The sequence below is a fragment of the Panthera pardus genome, unplaced genomic scaffold (genome assembly GCF_024362965.1).
Source record: "Panthera pardus isolate Hobbes unplaced genomic scaffold, ASM2436296v1 HiC_scaffold_20, whole genome shotgun sequence".
Lineage (NCBI taxonomy): Eukaryota > Metazoa > Chordata > Mammalia > Carnivora > Felidae > Panthera > Panthera pardus.
In genome coordinates, this window is record NW_026526766.1 from 85,025,311 (window position 1) to 85,046,627 (window position 21,317).

The 21,317-nt window shown below is 47.3% G+C and overlaps 1 non-coding gene across 1 annotated transcript; it reads left to right on the top strand.

The window, feature by feature from the left end:
- Positions 1 to 14,153: 14,153 nt before the first annotated feature.
- LOC128778698 (U6 spliceosomal RNA) lies at positions 14,154 to 14,260 on the top strand. The gene has a single exon (XR_008424428.1). It is a non-coding gene; the product is annotated as a U6 spliceosomal RNA (small nuclear RNA).
- Positions 14,261 to 21,317: the final 7,057 nt, after the last annotated feature.

The following is a 21,317-nucleotide window of genomic DNA, read 5'->3' on the forward strand; positions in this document are numbered from 1 at the left end:
TGGGCTTCTTCTGGTGCTGGCCAAGATAAAGTGAGCCACTTTGGCCGACCTTTCTCTCTGATTACGAGGAAAGGTCTGGACAAAAGGCAAATGGCAATTGCCTGAAGACACTGAAATTGGCAAGGGGGCCAAAAACTTGAAGGTTGACTCTTACGGGGTACGTTTTTAGGGTTTTGTTCCTCTTTTATCATCCAGCTTTCACCAGCCCTGCATCAGGCTCTGCAATGGGATTCATCCCATCTCCCCCTCTCTCTCTCTTTCTGTCCCCGGTTCGTTCTCTCATGCTCTCTCTCTCAAAAATAAATAAATAAACTTAAAAAAAAAAAAAAGAGTAATCCATCATTACGGGGTTTATTCTTGGAAAGCAAGGTTAGTTTCACTCAAGAGTGGGAGTTTGGGAAGCAAACTGTCAGGTTCTGAATCTGGCTTCACCACTTACCAGGAACTGGCTGGGTGACCCAGGTAAGTGCTGTGGCCTCTCTGTGATTGTTCCCCAGTTTATAAAAATGTAAATAATAGCATCTGGTTCAGAGGGATGGGAGGATTAAATTAATTTGTTTGACAAACTTAGCCAAGAATTGGTACATAGCAAGCGCTCAACAATGGCTAAACATTAGTATTAATTTTAAAAATAATTTTAGGGGCACCTGGGTGGCTCAGTTGGTTAAGCGCTCGACTTCGCCTCAGGTCGTGATCTCGCAGTTCCTAAGTTCGAGCCCCACATCGGGCTCTGTGCTGACAGCTCAGAGCCTGGAGCCTGCTTTGGTTTCTGTGTCTGCCTCTCTCTCTGCCCCTCCCCAGCTCATACTCTGCCTCTTTCTTCCAAAAATAAACATTAAAAATAAAATAATAATAATTTAAAAAACCCTTGATGATGTAGTTGGCAATTGGCTTGAGCTCTCCATTCAGACCAACTTCTCAACCAGGGGTCAACTAAATGCCTTAATTTCTGAGTGGGAGGAATGGGGACGAAGGGGGAACAGGGCAGGAAACGCAAGGGGAAAGAACAGCCCTCTGTTCCCAATATTCTTCCAGCCCAGCCTCCCTAAACTGGTTTTACAAAATTAGTATCAAATAAACTAGGGGATTCTTAGAATTGTTGCTCTTAGCCTAGAAGTCTCAGCCAGCCGTAGAACTCAGAATCATCCTCATGGATACTTAAGTCACAGCAGCAAACAACTCCCAGGAGGCAGTCTGCTGTCTCCTGGTAGCACAGGGACATATTGGGCGCTACAGTCAGACCCTGGGAGCCCCCAGCCTGCTGGCTGCACAGTCTCATCCTGTTTCTTCCACCATCAGGTGATCCTATGGTTTATTTACCCAATGGTAAATATCTTGAACCACACTTAATGCATTGTGGTGGACTTTATGCAAATTTAAAACCAGAAAACTATATGACCATCTTCACAGATACCTAAAATTCATTTGATCAAATTCAACTTCTACTTCCGTATTTAAAAAGAATTTTTTTGAATGTTCACTTATTTTTTAGAGAGACAGAGACACAGAGCACGAGCAGGGGAGGGGCAGAGAGAGAGAGAGAGAGACACGCACAGAATCTGAAGCGGACTCCAGGCTCCGAGCTGTTAGTACAGAGCCCAACATGGGGCTCAAACTCACAAACCGCGAGATCATGACCTGAGCCGAAGTTGGATGTTTAACCCACTGAGCCACGCAGGCGCCCCTACACTTCTTCTTCTTCTTCTTTTCTGTTTTTAAGAAAATTCTGACTAAACCAGAAATTGAAGAAAGTCATCTCACCGTGATAAAACTATTGGTGCCCTTCCCCCACCCCTGCCCAGCAAATTCCTTTCCCAGAAATCACAGCAAACATTGTACTTGCTGGTGAAACCTTAGAGCAGCAGTGCTAGCACTATCCTGTTAGAACACTGTTGCAGGAGATGTTAAACAAAGCGGGACAAGAAAAGGTCGATGGTCAAATCAGTCAAAGATATGTTACTTAGTCTTGGACATTCACAAGGCATATTAGCATCATATTTTCAGATTGCAGAATTAAAGAAACAGATTTGTCTCTGTTTTCCTCCACATATTCCAAAGTTATTTGGGCCCAGCACACTTCTTTTCTCAATAAAGCTGCCAGCATCTTGCAGGCCAGCAGATGTCAGTTTTGGAAACATCACGATAGACTCTTCTACTCGAGGTAGCAACATTTCTGTCTGCTGTCACTCCTGTTCCTTGACTTCGTTCTGAAGGTTCCAGCCAAGACAATAAGACAACAAAAAGAAAGAAGGGGTAGACAGCTCTTCAAGGCAGAGGCAAAATTATCATTATTTGTAGATGGAGTGTTTGCCCTGAGAAGGCAAGAGGATAAGCTGGAAAACCACAGGAACTAATTAGAGCATTGAATACAGAGGACAACAGCAGGTGATAAATACACCAGGATCGATGTCTGTCCTCTATACCAGCAATAACAAGTTGGAAAGCACCAGGGGATAAAAAGAATGCACTTAGCAAAATATGTGCAAAGATATATGTCAAAGTTGGATGAAGGACATTAAAAAAAAAAAAAAAACCTCGAATCAATGGAGAAACAGATCCTGGGCTTGGGCTGTATTGCAAAATTGTCAATCTTCCCTCAAGTAATCTATAAATTTGATGTGATTTCAATAAAATCTCCACGGGACACTTTTATCTTGAGAAATTGGTCCTGTAGTTCATCTAGTAGAGTAATTGCACAGAATGGTCAAGAAATTTGGAAAGTAAAAGGCTATGATGGGGGACTTGCCTTACCAAGTTAGTTTCAGTACTATAAAAATTAACTAAAATACTGATAGGAAATTCGGCAAATATCAACAGAGATTTAAAAAAAAAAAAAAAAGGCACAGCAACAAAACACCCAGGTATCTGTGGTGGTTCTGTCATGGCTTTAGGAGTTGCAAAGTTAGATTATCTGACGGAATCCAGGTCAAAGGTGAACACGCAGACCTCGGACAGGGCAGGAAGCAGGGCTGTGCCAGGAGGATCAGCAGCGACCTATGGACCTCCCCAGACCAGGTGCTCATCCCTGGTCCCACTAGACATGGCTGGTATTCAGGAACTTACTTCCGGTTGGAGAAAGGAACAACTTTCTGACAAGAAGCATGTAGGTACCTCGATGCCCCAAAAGATGCCTCCACCCTGACCTCACTCGTGATCTTCATAGATACATCCAACTCTAGCGTGAAAAAAACCGGGCACAGGATCTCCCCCTCCCCCATCTCCCGCCAACCTGGTCCTTCACCAAGGGTTCTCTGGTTCTGAAAGATACCCTCATATTCCCAGTCAGACAAGTCAGAAGCCAGAGGTCCCCTGACCCCTCTGCTCTCTTCCATCCCACACGTCCAACCTGCCATGGAGTCCAATTGATTTTATGTCCTAAATACTTCTAGAATCTATCCACTTTTGTCACTCTCTATCACTGCCACCCTAGTTTAAGGAATTGTCATCTTTCACTTCTTTGTAGTGCCACCTGCCACACTATTCACCACACTGCAGCAGTGACCTTTAGCAAAGGCAAAGCTGATCAAGTCCCTTTCCAGACTCTCCCGCAAGACCAGCAAGTCTCTGTAGGCGGGTCTATCTCATAACCATGAGATCATGACCTGAGCCCAAATCAAGAGTTGGACACTTAACCAACCGAGCCACCCAGGCGCTCCGATTTGTTGTATAATAATTTTAAGGCAGCTTTATTGAGATATAACTTGCATATTTATGTTTATTTTGTATTGTTGAGACAGCACAAGCAGGGTAGGGGCAGAGAGAGGGGGACAGAAGATCCAGAGCAGGCTCTGCGCTGACAGGCTGACGACAGCAGCAAGCCGGATGTGGGGCTCGAACTCACTCACCTGAGATCACGATCTGAGCTGAAGTCAGACGCTCCATCGACTGAGCCACCCGGGTGCCCCAGAACTTGTATATTTATAAAATTCACCCCTTCCTGGTGTATAGATCTATGAGTTTTCATAAATATACAGCTGTGGAAGCAGCACCTCAATCAGGACATAGAATTTTTCTACCACCCCAGAAAGTTCTCTCATGCCCCCTAGGGTCAATCCCCCCCCCCCAAGTCCCTGGAACCACTGATCTGATTTCTGCGATTAGAGTTCTGCCTTTCACAGAATGCCATATAAATGGAACCTGTGGCATGCAGCCTATTAAGTCTGGCTTCTTTCACTTAGTCATTGTATAATAATTTAATGTGTGTCTTCCCTGCCAGTGGGTAAAGCTCTGAACAGTGAGGGACCATGTCTGACTCAGTAGCTACCACATCACCAAAGCCTACCATGGTGTTTCTCAACCTTTTTTTTTTTCCTTTCATTATTGCTCCTCTAAGGAGAAATTTTTAATTTAATTTAAATTCTCCCTGATGGGAGAAATTAAATACTAAGGGATAAGATATTGTTGAGTAGGCTTGAGCTTTGGAGGGCCACCAAACATTGTCATAGCTAAATATTTTTCACCTACCAAGAACGAATTTTCACGCCTGGAGGGGGGTGTGAAAATTTTCACCCCCCCCCCCCCCGTTGAACGTGCGTGACCTAACACATAGTAGGTGCTCAACAAAGGTCTGTCAATGAATGAGAGACCACTTGCAGACATTGCCATATGGTGGTGCTTCCCAGCTCATTTCATTGGAAGATTCTGCTGGTTTCAAGCAGGGCTAGGAGTGACCGTCCACCCACATACAGAAACACCCACCCCCCCACATTCCGCTCTTGAAAACACCACCAGGAACTGCAAAGTGCCATGTTAGTGGCTTCAGAAGTGAGGCCAGCATCTTTGTACTCAGAACACAATCAGATCTGTGCTTTTCCAAGTCCACTCTGGCTCCAGAGAGGGAGAGGGATTAGAGGAAGCAAGATAGAAGTGGAGAGAGCAGATAAGAAACTGATTAGTGATGGCAAGAAATTAGTGATGGCAAGAAAACTGCCTGTTGGTGATTAGTGATGGCAAGAAATAGAGACAAATGGATGTTCTTGAGAATAACATCAAGTAGAATCAACAGAACCTAGTGATGAGTTCGTTGTGGGAAGGGGAGAATGTGGACATCCATATTTCTAGCCTGCATATCCAGGAAAATGGTGGTACCACCCACTGAGCTCAGACCCCTGATTGCAGGAGGCTGAAGGTGACACATGAAGTTTAGTTATAGACTCTTGAGGTTGAAGTGGCTTTGGGTTATTCAAGTGCAATGTCCAGATGGCTGTTGGATATACAGGTGAGAAGTTCAAGAGAGCTATCTGGGCTGGAAGTAAGGATTTGGGAATGGTCAATGTGGATGGTCTTCCAGGCCATGGGAGAGTGTATAGCATGGGAAGAGGCCTGACTTCCCCTGGGAGTCCCTCCCATGGGAGAGCATGGGAAGATGCACCATCAAGACCAGACCCCTGGAGAACAGCAACAGTGATGGATACCGCACCGGGAGAGAGGCACAATAGTGCAATTAAACATGACTCTAGCCCTAACATTTAGGTTGTGTCTAGTTTTTTGTCACTGTTACTGTTTGTTTTGGGGTTTTGCTCGTATAAACAATACTGTCATGAACATCTTTGTGCAGAAAGCTTTTTTTTTTTTTTGCATATAGGATTGCATATAGGATTTTGCATATAGGATTATTTTCTCAGGACAGATTCTTAGAATAAGGATAACTAGATTAAAAGATAAAAACAGTTGTGACTATTGACGCATTCTGCCGCACTGCCTTGCAAAAGGTTATCAATGTGACCTCTTGTCATCAAAGTATGAGAGCATGCTGTCATCAGTATGGGTAGTCTTTAGTCTTGTTCTTTTAATCTGTGCTAGTTTGATAGGAAAGGAAGGAAGGAAGGGGGAGAGAGAGAAGAAGAAAGTCGGGGGCAGGTGGACGGACCCCACAAGATTTGGTGACTAATGAGGCATGGAGAATGGCAGCCACAGAGAAGCCGAGGCTGAGTCTTAGGCTGTCCACTTGGGTGGATGCTGGGATGGACAATTAGGAGGAGAAACTGGTTTGACACAAAGGTAATGATTCAGTTTCGGCTTCTTTGAGTTTGAGGCACATGCGATGTCAGAGTGTCAATCCTGTTGACGCATCTGAAGCTCAGACAGGAGACAGGTTCCAGAAGGAAATGGCGGCCATAGCAGCTCCTGATCCCGTAGTGGAGTGGAATGGTGCAGTGCAGAGGGCACATTTCAGGGAATCCAGGACCCCGCTTTCCATCCTCTCGGCTCCCCTCTGATTTCCGCTGCAGCTGCAGCGGACAGTTCCATACAAGCTCGGGCTCCCCTGGAGCTGCCAGGACAACTTCAAGTGCACTCCACACGCTTCTCCCTTCTCCGGCGCCCTGGCTGCGTGCTCGGCCTGCACTCAAGTGCCACCTGGAAATGTAGGGAATCCGTGCCCCTGCGGACACCCTCCCCCAAAGGACGCAGGAGCCAATGGATCCGTGTTCTGCCCCCATCCTTCAGGGAGATAGTCTGGGGAGGCATTCTGTACACTTCACCGGAGCCCTGGAGGAGTCGGCCCCTGCTACAGGCAGCGGGAACCTCAGTAATGCATCCTTACGCTCCCTGCCCCCTCACTCCTGCCTCCTGGGATCACAGCCCAAATAAACTACTTGCACCCCGGTCCTTTTCTCAGACTGTGCTACAGGAGGCTGCAGGACCCCCCTGGCCTCCACTCTCTTTCCTGCCAGGCAGACTCATCACTGGGCTGGGCAGCTTTACCTTCTCCCTCTGGTGGGGCCGGCTTTTGGGAGGGCAGGCAAACAGCTGGGAAAACAGCCTGTTGGTGAGGAGAACTTGTCAGGACCCATTGGCACCTTGGTATCATTAAGAGTGACAGGTTCCTGTCTCTCCGTCTGTACCGTGTTGGACACAGAGGGGACCAGCCCTGTTTTTTTCAGCAAGGATGGTGGCACCCCCAGGCAAGGGTTCAAGAAATTCATTTTACTCGTTTGCTTATCCGTATATCTATTTATTTATCCAACAATTATTTAGCAAGCACCTACTGTTTGCCAGGCTACGTTCCCAGCGAAAAGCCCTGGGATCCCTTCCCCAAACTCTGGTGATTCTTCTCTTGGCCACCCACGAAGGGAGCTGTGTTTACGCCACACAGGACTCCTCTCTGGCCAGAGGTGAATTCTGACCAAGCTGGGCAATGAGATTCCGTCTTGGGCATATGGACCTGGGACAGCAGAACATTGGTCAGCAAGGTGATGGGGGTGGAACAACAGGAAGTGTCCCTCCAGACAGGGGTGACCGTTTCCCGTGTGCAGGACTGGGCAGAGAAAGACAGGGTGCAAAGGGAGAAGCAGAGGGAAGAGGAGAGGAAAGCACATGTTTCTGCCCTGGTTCCAGAGCCTCCATGTGCCCGGTACCGGCTGCACACCCTGCCCTCTGATCCCATGAAAGATTCCTATATCCTTCTCAGGATGCCTCCCTCTTCCCATAAGCAAATTTGCGTCCGTTTCTGTTACCTAAGAGCAAGCAGGCTCCTGGGCTTCTGTTCCTTTCTCCCTAACCCCTTACCTCTCCTACCTCCCCGCATCATGGTTGCCAAGCGCCTGGGCCTCACTGATCAGAAAGCATCTGAGGACCAGGTCAGTGGAATGGCTTGGGGCTAGGGATAGCCCATGGCCTGCCTTGCAGTGCACTCACTCTCTGAGGCTGAGTTCCAATCCTCCCGCTCCCAGTCAAGTCTTTTGAGGAGACTACATCTGGCCTAAGGCCCCAAAGGTCACCATAAAGAAAAGAAGGTAGGGGCAGAAAGACCCTTTCTTTAGCAGGCTGATCGAGATTTACCTGCACATTACTGAAATCCTGACCCTAAACTCTCTCTACAGAGCCCAAGTCTTTATAAAACAGTGTCCTGGAAGGTGTATGGTCTCAATGCTCTCCATGGATGAGGTCAAGAAAGGAAGGCGGGTCTCCAGTCCAGGACTCTGCTCTCCTGGCGGGTGATCAATGCCCCTGCCATCTTCCCTGCTCTGTATAGCCTCGCTTGCTGGTGAGCAGGGCCTCACCCAAACCCAGAACAGCCTTTATCGTCCTCTGAATGTCATCCCAGCCCAGCCTCACCAGTGCAAACGGATCACCTGTCCTTGCCCAACTGCAACAGCGCCACCTTCAGGCCATCTTGGACAAATGTATTTTCTGAACCCCACAGGGATTACAATCCTTTGGGCAGGGAGGCACGATGGCAGGGGCTGGGTTTACGTTGCAAACTGATGGCGTTGGGCACTTCTCTAAGCCCTGTTATAAAATGGGCATGGCAGTAGCTTGAGGAGTGGCTATGAAGACAATGTAAGATGGTCACCTATCACACCCAGAATGCGCCTAGCACCCAGCCAGTGCCCAGTGACTGGTTCTCAGGTTCAATAACATGCTTGTTGCCTTGGTGTGAAAACCACCAAACAACCAACAATTTCTGGGTCTTATTAAAAATTTATAGAAGTCCTCGGCCCCCTTTTCTGTCATTCTTTGCTTTTTTGCTTTGGATCTCAGAGGCACAGAATTCGATTGCTCACGTGGTCAGTTCAGCTGGCAGTCGTTATTGGACACACATGGGTCCCCTTGTGTATTTGCTTTGTTTTTGTCTTTTCATCTCCCTTCTCCAACTGCCTCCCTTCCCTTCCCCCTCTCCCCCCAGGCAGACATTCTTAGGTTGTCAGTGTTTGAGTGTGTAGGACCATGAAAATATATATTGCAACATATATAAGTAGTATTTGCCAGACATCTTTTTTGGCATTACATTTTTACGATCTGCCTGTGTTAATACACGTCATTCTAATTCATTCCATTGAACTGTCTGCATGATGTTCATCATTTGCATACGCCACCTGTGATTTATCTATCCCTTTATGAGTCGGCTTTTTGGTCGTTTCCATCCCTTGACTATTACCCGCAAAAGCTTCGAGGAACATCCTTGGGCAAGTCTCTTTGCCTACTTGTGTGAGAGATGTTTTGGAGTATGTGCTCAGAAGCGGAACTGCTGGGAGCGCCCGGGTGGCTCAGTCAGGTGAGTGTCCGACCTTGTCTCAGGTCATGATCTCATGGTTTGTCGGTTCAAGTCCCGTGTCGGGTTCTGTGCTGACAGCTCGGAGCCTGGAGCCTGCTTCTGATTCTGTGTCTCCCTCGCTCTCTGCCCCGTCCCCACTCATGCTCTGTCTCTCTCTCTCGTGCTCTCAAAAATAAATAAACATTTAAAAAAGAGTGGAATTGCTGGAGTGTGGGGTCTATGCTCTCCACAATGGCCCCACCGGCTCAAACTCCTACTAGGACGAGGGTTCCTATGTCCCCGCATGCCCATCTGGTGGTGACAAAGTAGGGCTTATGGACAGCTCCTTTTGCTGTTCTGCAATGGCTGTCCATCCTGGATGTGCTGCAGAAGGAATTGATGAGGCCTACTCTGTTACCTTTTTTTTTTTTTTTAAGTTTTTTAAATTTATTTTTGAGAGAGAGAGTGAGAGTGCAAGTGGGGGAGGCGCAGAGAGAGAGGGAGACGCAGAGTCTGAAGCAGGCTCCAGGCTCCAAGCTATCAGCACAGAGCCCCACGCAGGGCTCGACCCTGTGAACTGTGAGATCATGAGCCGAGCTCAAGTCAGACACTCAACTGACTGAGCCACCCAGGTGCCCCTACTCTGTTACCTTTTAAGACAAGTGGCTCCAGCCGCTGGATGTGCCCACACCCCATCACTTGCTATCATCCAGGCACAAGGCACCAAGTTGATCAGAGCCCGCTGACTAAGGGATGGCACCTGAGGCCAAAGACATACCAAGGTGAGTGAGCAGCCCCAAGATGGACCCACAAACTCCATCCATACTGACAGTGCCAAATCGATCCATCAAACGCAGCGTGCATGCCCCCACGTCTCTCTAGGAAATAGAAACGTGGGGCAAACAACAGTGATGTAGGTGCTTTTGTTTGGATTGCTGTCCTGAGTCCCCATTAGCAATTTTCTCTGTGGTCTCTGAGGCATGAGGGGCCAGCGAAGTGTGAGACAAACTAGAGTCTGGGACTGGGTGGCGGTGTCCCCTTCGAGCTCACATTTCTCTAAATATCCGAAGTGACTTTGCATATAAGCTTTCTGAGTCATGGGCTCAGGAGTCAGAATATCATGGGTTCAAGTCCCAAATTAGCCATCTCCCGGGACTGTTACATGCGAAGCCTCAAAAATGGTCATCTATTGTTAGTAACAATTCATAAGTCAACATGCTCTACTTTAACAATAACACAAATGACTCCCAGAGAGGTCGAGCCACTTGCAGGAGAGCAGAATTCAAACTCGGGTGTGTCTGTCTCCGTTTGTTACCATTTTCTCAGCAGCCTGACTTCACTGACTGGTTCTCTGCCAGGACCTTGGGCTGCATCCAGCACTGGATGCCTTCAGGAGTCCTCTCCAGGGTGGGGAACGGCCCCCAGGGCTGTCTTGGCACACGTCCCTTAGGGGGTGGGAGGCCCAGGGCAGGCCTGGGCCCAGGCCGGGCTGCAGGAGGCTCCCAGGTGTGGGGGAAGAAGGCGTCCTGGCCGTTCTCCAAGCACATTCGGAGCCAACCCAAGGGAAACCCCAATTCTGTCAGTGCCTGTACGCCTGGGGCACAAGCATTGGAGACATTAAATATTAAACATATCGGCTGGCTTCCAAGCTTGGTAATTAAAACTCTTATTTCATATTTTACAGAGGATGGACGGGGAGGTCATGAGGCTGCTCTAAGAGGTTTCATAGCTCCCTTGTTCACAGACGAAGTGGCTCTTCTGAGGAAAACCTCCCTCTCACTCAGGACCCAGGCTGCCCTATTTATAAAGTGATTTCCTGAGAGGGTGGGGAATGGAGGCCTGGGGGTTTCTAAGGAGGCACCATTCAGGGCTCCCAGCAGGGTCTTTCTACTTCTCCAAAATGGGTCTGTGTGCCTAGGAACCTGCAGAAGGCTCGGCCTCAGGCTCCTCACCCCTGCTGCAATGGCAGCCTGGGAGCTGGAGATGGCTCTAGAAATGGGAAGGGAGAGGAGCTCCAAAGGGGGCGGACTGGAGGGAGGGCCAGAGGGAGGGCAGCCTTCCCTTAGCCTCTAGCGCCATCTGCTGACCAAGTGCTGAACTGCAGCTCTCCCAGAGGCCCGCTGGAGACCAAATTCTAGCTTTGCGCAAGGACTGGGAAAAGAGGGATCAAGGAAAATCAGACCTGGTGCTTCAGGGAACACTTTTAAAGCAAAATTTAGACTTGTGAATTGTTCGTGCCATCATTCTCCGGGGTCAAGGACATGGACTTGGATGTGTGTGGACATAACAGGGTGTGTGTGGTCATTGTGGCCTGTCCTTTGAGTGTTCATTGTGCTGAGCACTGGCCTACATGATTTGCACCGGTTATCTCCCTGTGGGTGCTGTTCTCACGTTGCACGCCCATTTTACAGATGCAAACTTAGGCTGAGAGAGGACCCCAAACCAGATTACCCCCCTGCCCTCACCCCCAGAGTCAATCTTTATTCAAGGCCCCTCCTTTCCACCTCCAAACAAACCAAGAGCCCTCTTCTTTGTCCCATAGTCATTGCTACCTCAAGCACCTCTCAGCTTTCCTTGGACCACTGCAAAAGCTTCCTACTGGGATCTCCCACAAGGATTTTGATGCCTCCCACCTTGCCCTCTCTAATCTATTCTTCACAGAGAGCCATTATGATTTTAAGACGTGAGTCAGATCACACCTGTCCCTTGCTCAAAAACGTTGATAGTTTCCATTACCTTTTAAATAAAATCTAGGGGCACCTGGGTGGCTCAGTCAGTTAAGCGTCGAACTTTGGCTCAGGTCACGATCTCACAGTTCGTGAGTTCGAGCACCGCATGGGGCTCTCTGGTGTCGGCGCAGAGCCCACTTCAGATCCTCTGTCCTCCCCCCGCCCCTCCCCCACTAGCTCTCGCTCTCTTTGTCTCTCAAAAACAAATAAACGTTCAAAAAACTAAAATAAAATCTAAGCTCCTTGCCATACTCAAAAAAGCCCAAAGAGTCTGGAGGGGTGCCTGGTTGGCTTGGTTGGTAGAGCATGTGACTCTTGATCTTGGGGATGTAACTTTGAACCCCATGTTGGGCATAGAGATTACTCTAAAAAAATTAAATCTTAAAAAAAAGTAAAATCTTAAAAAAAAAAAAAAAAAGCCCTAGTGGTCTGGAGGTGGGGTTCTCACCAGCCCCATTCATACCCCTCTCCCCTTCTCCCCCTCAGTGCTCCAGCCATGAGGGCCCTCAGGTCTTCAAACATACTAAGTTCTTTCTGACCTCAGCCCTGTTGCCAAGGCTGTTCACTCTGCCCAGGGGGCTGTTCCCTTTACTGCTTCTCCCCTAATTGAAAATTCTCTATGTCATGGGCACTCTTCACAGAGGTCTTAGAGGTGGCCTAATTACATCTTTCCTTGCCCAGGTCACGTCAGATGTAGCCTCACAGGATGCTACATCAGGATAAAGTAGAGAACCAGGAGGTTGGCTAGCCATATAAAACAAAACAAACAAACAAAACAAAAACACACAGAAATCCACTTGAATTGGCTAATGCCCCAATTCCATATTTCATACACTGAAAATCAGAAATCCTGTCAGAGCCCAGAGGACCTGGAATTAGGAATGAGAGATCCTCTGGGAAATGAGTGGCCCCTCCTCTTCTTTCTCCCCTCCTCCCCCCACCCCCCAATCTAAAGCCTTTCAATTACTGGAATACAGATAGACATATAGTTCAATGAAATAGAATTGAGAGTCCAGGCATAAACTTACATGTTTATGGTTAACTATTCTTCAACAATGGTGCCAGGACAATTCAATGGGGGAAAGTTTAACCTTTTCAACAAATGGTGCCGGGACAACTGGACATTCTACATGCAAAAGCATGAAGTTGTACCCCTACCTCACACCATATACAAAAATTAACTGAAAATTGATCCAAGACCTCAAAAGAAGAGCTAAAACTATAAAACTTTTTGAAGAAAATGTAGGTATAAATCTTCATGACCTTGGATTAGGCATTTGTTCCTTGATAACACCCAAAGCACAAGCAACTGAAAAAAAAAGCGGGGGTGGGGAATTGGACTTTGTCAAAATTAAAGCTTTTGTGTTCCAAAGGACACCATCAAGAAAGTGAAAATATTTGCAAATCACATAAATGATAAGGATATAGTATCCAGAATATTAAGAATTGTTATAAATCAACAATAAAATGGCAAATAAGCCAGTTGTAAAATGGCTAAAGGGTCTGAATAGACATTTCTCCAGAGAAGTATACAAATGCACAATAAGCCCATGAGAAGATGCTCAACATCATTAGTCACTAGAGAAATGTAAGTCAAAACCACAAATTACACCCACTAGGCTGGCTACAATAAAAAAGACAAAAAACAAATGTTGGCAAGGATGTGGAGGGATTGGAACTCTTCTATCCTGCTGGTGGGAATGTGAAATGGGACAGCCACTGCAGAAACATTTGGCAGTTCCTCAAAAACTAAGCACAGGGGCACCTGGGTGGCTCAGTCGGTTAAGCATCCAACTTCGGCTCAGGTCACGATCTCAAGGCTTGTGAGTTTGAGCCCTGCGTCGGGCCCTGTGCTGACAGTTCAGAACCTGGAGCCTGCTTGGGATTCTGTGTCTAGCTCTCTCTCTGCTCCTCCCCCACTCACGCTCTGTCTCTCTCTCTCAAAAATAAATCTTTTTAAAAATTAAAAAAAAAAATTGGGGCGCCTGGGTGGCTCAATCGGTTAAGCGTCCGACTTCAGCTCAGGTCATGATCTCGAAGTCCGAGAGTTCGAGCCCCGCGTCGGGCTCTGTGCTGACAGCTCAGGGCCTGGAGCCCGTTTCAGATTCGGTGTCTCCCTCTCTCTCTGCCCCTCCCCTGTTCATGCTCTGTCTCTGTCTCAAAAATAAATAAACGTTAAAAAAATTAAAAAAAAAATAAAAATAAAAATAAAAATTAAGCATAGAATTACCATATGACCCCGCAGTTTCACTTCCAAGTATATACCCAAGAGATCTGGAAAGATGTGATGTCCACGCAAAACTTGCACATGCCCATGCTCTGTGGCAGCGTGATTCTTAATAGGCAAAAGGTAATCAAATGGCTTTTAACAGATGAGTGGATAAACAAAATGTAGTGTGTCCATACAATGAAATATTATTCAGTGATTTTCTTTAAAAGTACCAACAGTGCTCGCTTCAGCAGCACAAATACTAAAATTGGAACAATACAGAAAAGATCAGCATGTCCCCTGCACGTGGATGCCATGCAAATTTGTGATGCATTAAAAAAAAAAAAGTACCAATGTATGTGACAACATGGATGAACCTTGAAAACCTTATGCTAAGTGAAAGCAGTCAGACACAAAAGGCCACATATTGTATGAGTCCATTTATGTGAAATGTCTAAAACAGGCAAATTCAAAGAGACAAAAAAGTAGATTAACAGTTTCCAGAGGCTCAAGGAAGGAAAGGATGGGGAGTGATTGCTAATGACACGGGGTTTCTTTTTGGGGTGATGAAAATGTTCTGGAATGCAATAGTGGGGATGGTTGCACAACTTCATGAAGGTGCCGGAAACAGTTGAATTGTACACTTTAAAAACATGAAGCTTACGGTATGCAAATTATATCTCAATTAAAAAACAAAACAAAACAAAAAACTCCCATGGTCCCCGTGACTTTTCACCATCTAACCCTTGCTTACCCTTCCAGCTCTACCTCTGGCTGGTCCTTCCACTGATCCCTTTGCTCAGAGAGGCAGAAACTCTAGGAATGATTTTTTTTTTTTAAGAGAGAGCATGACTGGGGGGAGAGGGGCAGAGCGAGAGGGAGAAAGATGATCTGAAGCAGACTCCATGCTCAGTGCAGAGCCCAACGCAGGGCTCGATCCCAAGACCTGGGACCATGACCTGAGCTGAAATCAAGAGTTGATGCTTAACCGACTGAGCTGCCCAGGTGGCCATGGAGTGATATTTTAAAGAAAGGATTTAATTTTGAGATTTGACCTTAGACTGTAGACATGAACGAGCAGATTTTCTTTATTTCTTTATTTTTTTAATTTTTAAAGGTTATTTAAACCCAAGTTAGTTAACATATAGTGTAATAGTGATTTCAGGAGAATTTAGTCACTCATCACTTACATATAACACCCAGTGCTCATCCCAACGAGTGCCCTCCTTAATGTCCCTCATCCACGTAGCCCACTCCCCCACCTCCTAGTTTTCTGGATTTAAGAGTCTCTAATGGTTTTTCTCCCTCTCTCTTTTTATCTTACTTTTCCTTCTCTTCCCCTGTGTTCATCTGTTTTGTTTCTTAAATTTCACAGATGGGTGAAATCATATGATATTTATCTTTCTCTGACTGATTTGAGCAGTTTTTCTGAGTCTGGGCCGGCGTCCACATGGGAGCCTCAACAGCACCAGAGTAACCTGGCTGCTGCTTCATCCCCGCCCTCCTAACTTCACAGAAAGTTCTAGCAGAGCCAGCCTGTCAGAAGGGCATTCTGAGCAATGCAGCGTCAGCTTCGCTAAGCTGGCTCAGCACAGAGCCCCCCACTGCTCTTCTCACCCGCTCATCCAGACTCAACCCTTAAATCTCAACTGCCAGCACGTGGTGTCTCTGGCCCTTCCTCCAGACTTGGGCGGGTCCCTCATCTGGCCGCCATTCAGTCCTGCATATGCGTCTTTATGTGACTGTTTTCCCATGGGCGGCAGTAAAATGACTAGAGCAATGGGCATCTTCTTCTATTCTAACAAAGGTGTTGTTCATAGGCTGTCACAGGGCTGGCTGCGTCTCCTTTTTCTCAAGGGATGGTGGTTCTTTCTGGACCCTGGGCCCCAGTTGGCAGGGACCACATTGGAACAACTCATCGTGGGGTCCCCAACATTTAAAATGAGGCCTGGCACACAGCAGACCTGGCACTCAATGTTTATAAAACAAAGGAATAGGGACACCTGAATGGCTCAGTCGGTTAAGTGTCTGGCTCTTGACAGCGGCTCAGGTCATGATCTCACAGTTCGTGGGATCAAGCCCCACATGGGGCTATGTGCTGACAGTGTGGAGCCTGTTTAGGGTTCTCTCTCTCCCTCTCTCTCTCTCTCTGTCCCTTCCTCACTTGCACTCTCTTTCTCTCTCAAAGTAAATAAACATGAAAATTTAAAAAAAAAAGGGGGCGCCTGGGTGGCTCAGTCGGTCGAGCATCCGACTTCAGCTCAGGTCATAATCTCACTGTCCGTGAGTTCGAGCCCCACATCGGGCTCTGTGCTGACTGCTCAGAGCCTGGAGCCTGCCTCCGATTCGGTGTCTCCCTCTCTCTCTGCCCCTCCCCTGCTCATGCTCTGTCTCTCTCTGTCTCAAAAATAAATTAAAAAAAAAAAACATTTAAAAAATTGTTTTAAAGAGTAAATAAACATGAAAAAAACCACAAAGTTATAAATACCTAGGAGACAAAACAGGAGTAGCAGGAAGATGGTGGAGGTGGGGGCCTCAGGCAGACGGAAGAGGCTGCACAGCAGGGTAGTTCAGAACACAGGTTCAAGAGCCAGGCTCCCAGCTCAGTCACTTACCAGCTGTGTGATCTCCAACAAGTTACTTCACTTCTCCGTGCCTCAACTTGCTCATCTTTAAAAAAAGAGATAAGAGGGGCACCTGGGTGGCTCAGTCAGTTGGGCGTCTGACTCTTGATTTTTGGCTCAGCTGGTGGTCTCACAGGTTGGAGAGTTTGCGCCCCACATCAGGCTCCATGCTGACAGTGTAGAACCTGCTTGGGATTCTCTCGTTCTCCCTTGCTCTCTGCCCCTCTCCCACTAGAGCACATGTGCTCTCTCTCACACTCTCTCTCAAAATAAATAAATAAATTTAATAAAAATAAAAATAAAAAGAGATAAAAATAGCACCTCCCTCAAGGGGTTAGTAGAAGAATTCATTGGGCTAATATTAGCAAAATGCTTAGCAGTATACAAGTGTTTGTTGATAGATAGATAGATAGATAGATAGACAGGTAGATAAATGAGGGAAAGGCCAATCATTCCGTTTCTCTCTCAAAGCCAGAGTGAAAGGCAATCCCTCTAGGGAAGCTGCTGCTGGGGTTCCCCATTTGAGCAGCTGGAAGGCAATGTGGCACTTCTCTAAAAATACAGAGGTTTAAAGCACCAAGACAAACGCCCACACTGCTAAGAACATCTAGACTAGAGGGTGTTGCATTAGCATACTGTTAGTTAAGGAATTATAGCTCTTAGGGTACCAGCTTCTGCACAATAAAATGATTTTTAAAACAACATTTTAAAAGGCTGATTAAAACATAATGCTCTGTTTAGTTACTGCCACAAAATGTTTCACTTGCAAATGATAGCCTAGCGGATTTAATTTACTTTCTGCTGACACCCGTATTAGATGTGATGGACCAGGCAGGCTCGGCAAAGGCTGCAGGCTGCAGGCTCCAGAGTGGCGGCGTGCGGATGTGAGCTGGTGAGCATTTTGGGAGAAGGTGGCGGGACCAGGCCTCCCCCCACCCCTGGGCCCTGAGAGCCTCCCAGTGGCCTGCACACTAGTCTTCCCCGTGGAGGACCTGGGGTTTGGTAGAACACCACGTGCTGAGAACACGGACTGAAAACTTGTTTTCCCGGGACCGAGTTCAGCCAACTGATCAGTGACCTCGCTCACATCATGATTTAAAAAAAAAAAAAAAAAAAAAACAAGCCGACATTTACAAACCCGGAGATGTCACTTAAAAGTCTGGCTGTTCTGCTACTTTGGGAAAATGGGGAAAACGAGCGGCACTGCGCTGGTGTCGTCATGGCAACAAGAAGCTGGCATGTGAGAGGTCACGTGCTTTCCAGTTTGTCACAGTCCCTGCCCTTCCCACTGTCTCCCCAGCCGCCAAGTCCAAGTTAGGGGCCTCCTCTCTGCGACCACAGCCCTTAGCTCCCACGCTGTACCGAAACTGCCTTTTTACTTCTCTTTTCCTGCTATACTGCAGACTTCGTGAAGGCAGGAATTGTGGCTGCTCCTCTCCCCACTAGATCCCATAGCCTGGTGTGGGGGCTGGAATATTGCAGGCCCTCAAAAAAACATTTACTAACTGTATCAATTTCCTATTGCTGCCACAACAGATCACTACAAATTTAGCAGCCTAAACACCACAAATTTATTATTTTAAAGCTCTGTAGAGCCATCCTGTAGAGAGAGGGTAACGGTCAAAAGTCTATCTGACATGGATCTCACCCTTCCTAGAACTTCTAGGGGAGGATCCATTTCCTTGCTGAGGTTGTTGGCAGGATTCAGTTCCTTGCAGGTTATGGGACTGACAGTTTGCTCGCTGGCTGCCAGCCAAGGGCCATTTCCAGCTTCTGGAGGCCACCCACATTCCTTGGCTTGTGGCTGCCTTCCTCCATCATCGGAACTAGCAAAAGCGGGTTGAGCCCCCTCTAATGCTTCAAATCTCTCCTTTTTCTTCTTCCACCACATCACAGGCCCAGGCAAGAAAGGTTTTTCACTTTTAAGGACTCATGTGATTAAATTGGGTCCACCCAGATAATTCAGGTTAATCTCCCCACTGCTGGGTCTTCAACCATTATCACACCCGCAAAGTCCTTGTTTCCACGTAAGGTAACATACTCGTGGGTTCTGAGGAATCGGACGTGGACATCTTTAGGGAGCTGTTATTCTGCCTACCACGCTAATGAATGAAAGTTACTGAAACATCAGCCGGATGGAGAAACAGGCATGAGAGGTGTACCCGGCACAGTGTGCTACCTGCTGACAGGAAGGTGGAGGAGTGAGTTAGTGGTCCACAGGGAGGGTGGGGACTTATGGGAGGCAGGAAAGGAAGACTTTTCTCCATCAAGGTAAGGATTACAGTACAACCCTCTGGGGCCAATGAGGAAGCTGGGTCAGGAAGAATTAAAATCCCAGGCAGAACAGCAAGGATGTGGGTTTAACTTCCCTTGGACTAGAAATTTATCTTCCCAGTTATAAACCAGATTTCAGTTAGACTCCTGGCCCTTTAATGCAAATATGGTCAGGGGCACCCGGGGGGCTCAGTCGGTTAAGCAGTTAAGCGGTTAAGCAGCTGACTTCCGCTCAGGTCACGATCTCATGGTTCATGGGTTCGAACCCCACGTCGGGCTCTGTGCTGACAGCTCAGAGCCTGCTTCAGATTCTGTGTCTCCCCTCTCTCTGCCCCTCCCCCACTCACGCTCTGTCTCAAAAATAAACATTAAAAAAATTTTTTTTTAAAGAAAGGCACTTATTTGTATAGGAAAACTGAAGAAATCAGAGCATGCATAACAGGAATCAAAGAACAAATAAAGGAAGAACTTATGTATAGGATGAAGTTGGTAGAAAAGAGGTCAAGCAATGGCAATCCATGTGATTTGCAAGGAAAAAAAATGGGCACTCGACGGTAGAGCACAGTAGATTGTGTTGAAAGGGATAGTGTGAATAATGAAGTACTTTTTACGAACTGCTTCCAGAGCAGGAAGAGTTACATTCTGAGATTAGAGGATGTGGACCAATGACAGAATTAAGACCAAAGAAGCAAACAAGTTAATGGCAAAGAAACCCTCAACCTCCGAGAAGCAGAAAGAGTAGATTCTCCACGGGAGGAGGACTGGCTGGGCCTTGTCCTGACTCAGGTACCTCATGAGGCACCTGCTCCTTGGGATTCTCCTGGTCATCTCACTCTTCTCACTGGTTGCACCCCGCACCCTTCATAAAGTCAAGCCCAGATACTCTAGGCTTAGAAGATGGGCATTATCAGCAAGAGAGAAGAACCTACGAGGGCCTAACTGTGTAAAAGTGTGTGTGTGTGTGTGTGTGTGTGTGTCTTAAAGGAAGCCAGTCAGTTTTTTTTTTGCCATTGAAACAGTTCTACAGGGGCACCTGGGTGGCTCAGTTGGTTAAGTGCCCGACTTCAGCTCAGGTCATGTTCTCATGGTTCATGGGTTTGAGCCCCGCAACGGTCTGTGTGCTACCAGTGTGAAGCCTGGAGCCTGCTTTAGATTCTATGTCTTTCTCCCTCTCTCTCTGCCCCTCCCCTGCCTGTTCTCTCTCTCTCTCTCTCTCTCTGTGTGTCTCTCAAAAATAAAATAAAATCATTAAAATACAAATATGATCAGCTGAAAAGCACCACCTCTTCTCCCGTGGAGAGCTCAGGGTGCTTCTAAGGCACCTGCAAGTAGCCAGGGTGTACCTCTCACTAGTAACCCCTGGATCTAAGTGCCAGGTTATGCTGAATTTGTGCTATTTCTATCCCTGTACCTCGCTGTCTCCAGAGGAACTTGACAGTTCCTTTGATGCACACACACACAGACACACACACACACACAGACACACACACACACACACACACACACCACTCTTGCAGAGCCTTTGTGGGTCTAACAGAATTTATTGAAAGACTAGGATGACAGGGGTGGGGGTGGGGGGTGGGGGGGGGTTGGTTAACGTCACAAGCATCCAAGCAAAAAAGTCCTTAAATTCACATATTAAATGTCCTTTATCTTAAACGAAATTTCATGCTTCCTGCATCAGAGATTTCTCTGTAGCCACACCACAGAGCCATACCGTCATGCTGTCTCCTCTATCCTTTCCTTCTTGCTCTTTACCCCCCTCCCCTGGATGGGCCCCTCTGAATTCTCCCCATTCTGGGATACAGAGTAATGACGATATGTTGTGCTATTGGCCCTAATTCTAAACCCCTCCCTTATCCCTTTACCAGGTGAGTTTGCAGCTCCCGCCTCACTAGAAGTGGGGTGCGCTTTCCTACCCCCTGACTGTGGGCTCAGCCACACGACTTGCTGTGGCCCGTGGGATGCGAAAGGAAACGATAGAGGTAAAAAAAGCCAAGAAATGTGTTTGCACGGTGCAACCAGTTGCACGTCTGTATTTCCTGAGAAGCGTTTCCCCTGGGTAGCTACTGTCCCTTCAGCCAGGCGCAGAATGAAAATACACGGGCCGACCTGAGCCCAACCTATAATGAGGAGCCAGGCCCAGATGGACCGCCAGCTTGAAGCAGCGTTGCCCAGTTGAGCCCAGCTCAAGTGAGCCACCCCAGAGCTGACCTGCAGACACATGAGTGAGGATAAATGATTGTTGTTTTAAACCCCTGAGTTTTGGGGCGAGTTGTTTTGCAATAATAGCCAACCAATACAGTCATTAGCTCTGGAAGTAGGGGGGGGGGGATGGGTTGCCATCACAAAAACCTCAACTCTGTGGCATTGGGTTTGGGGCCAGAAATAAGTAGCAAGGAAACACTTACAGAGGCCTGGAAAATGGTGGGGAAACTCTTGTAGGAGACCAGAAAAGGCACCCCGTGTTAAGTAGTGAGAGACAGCTCATAAAACGGTTGTAC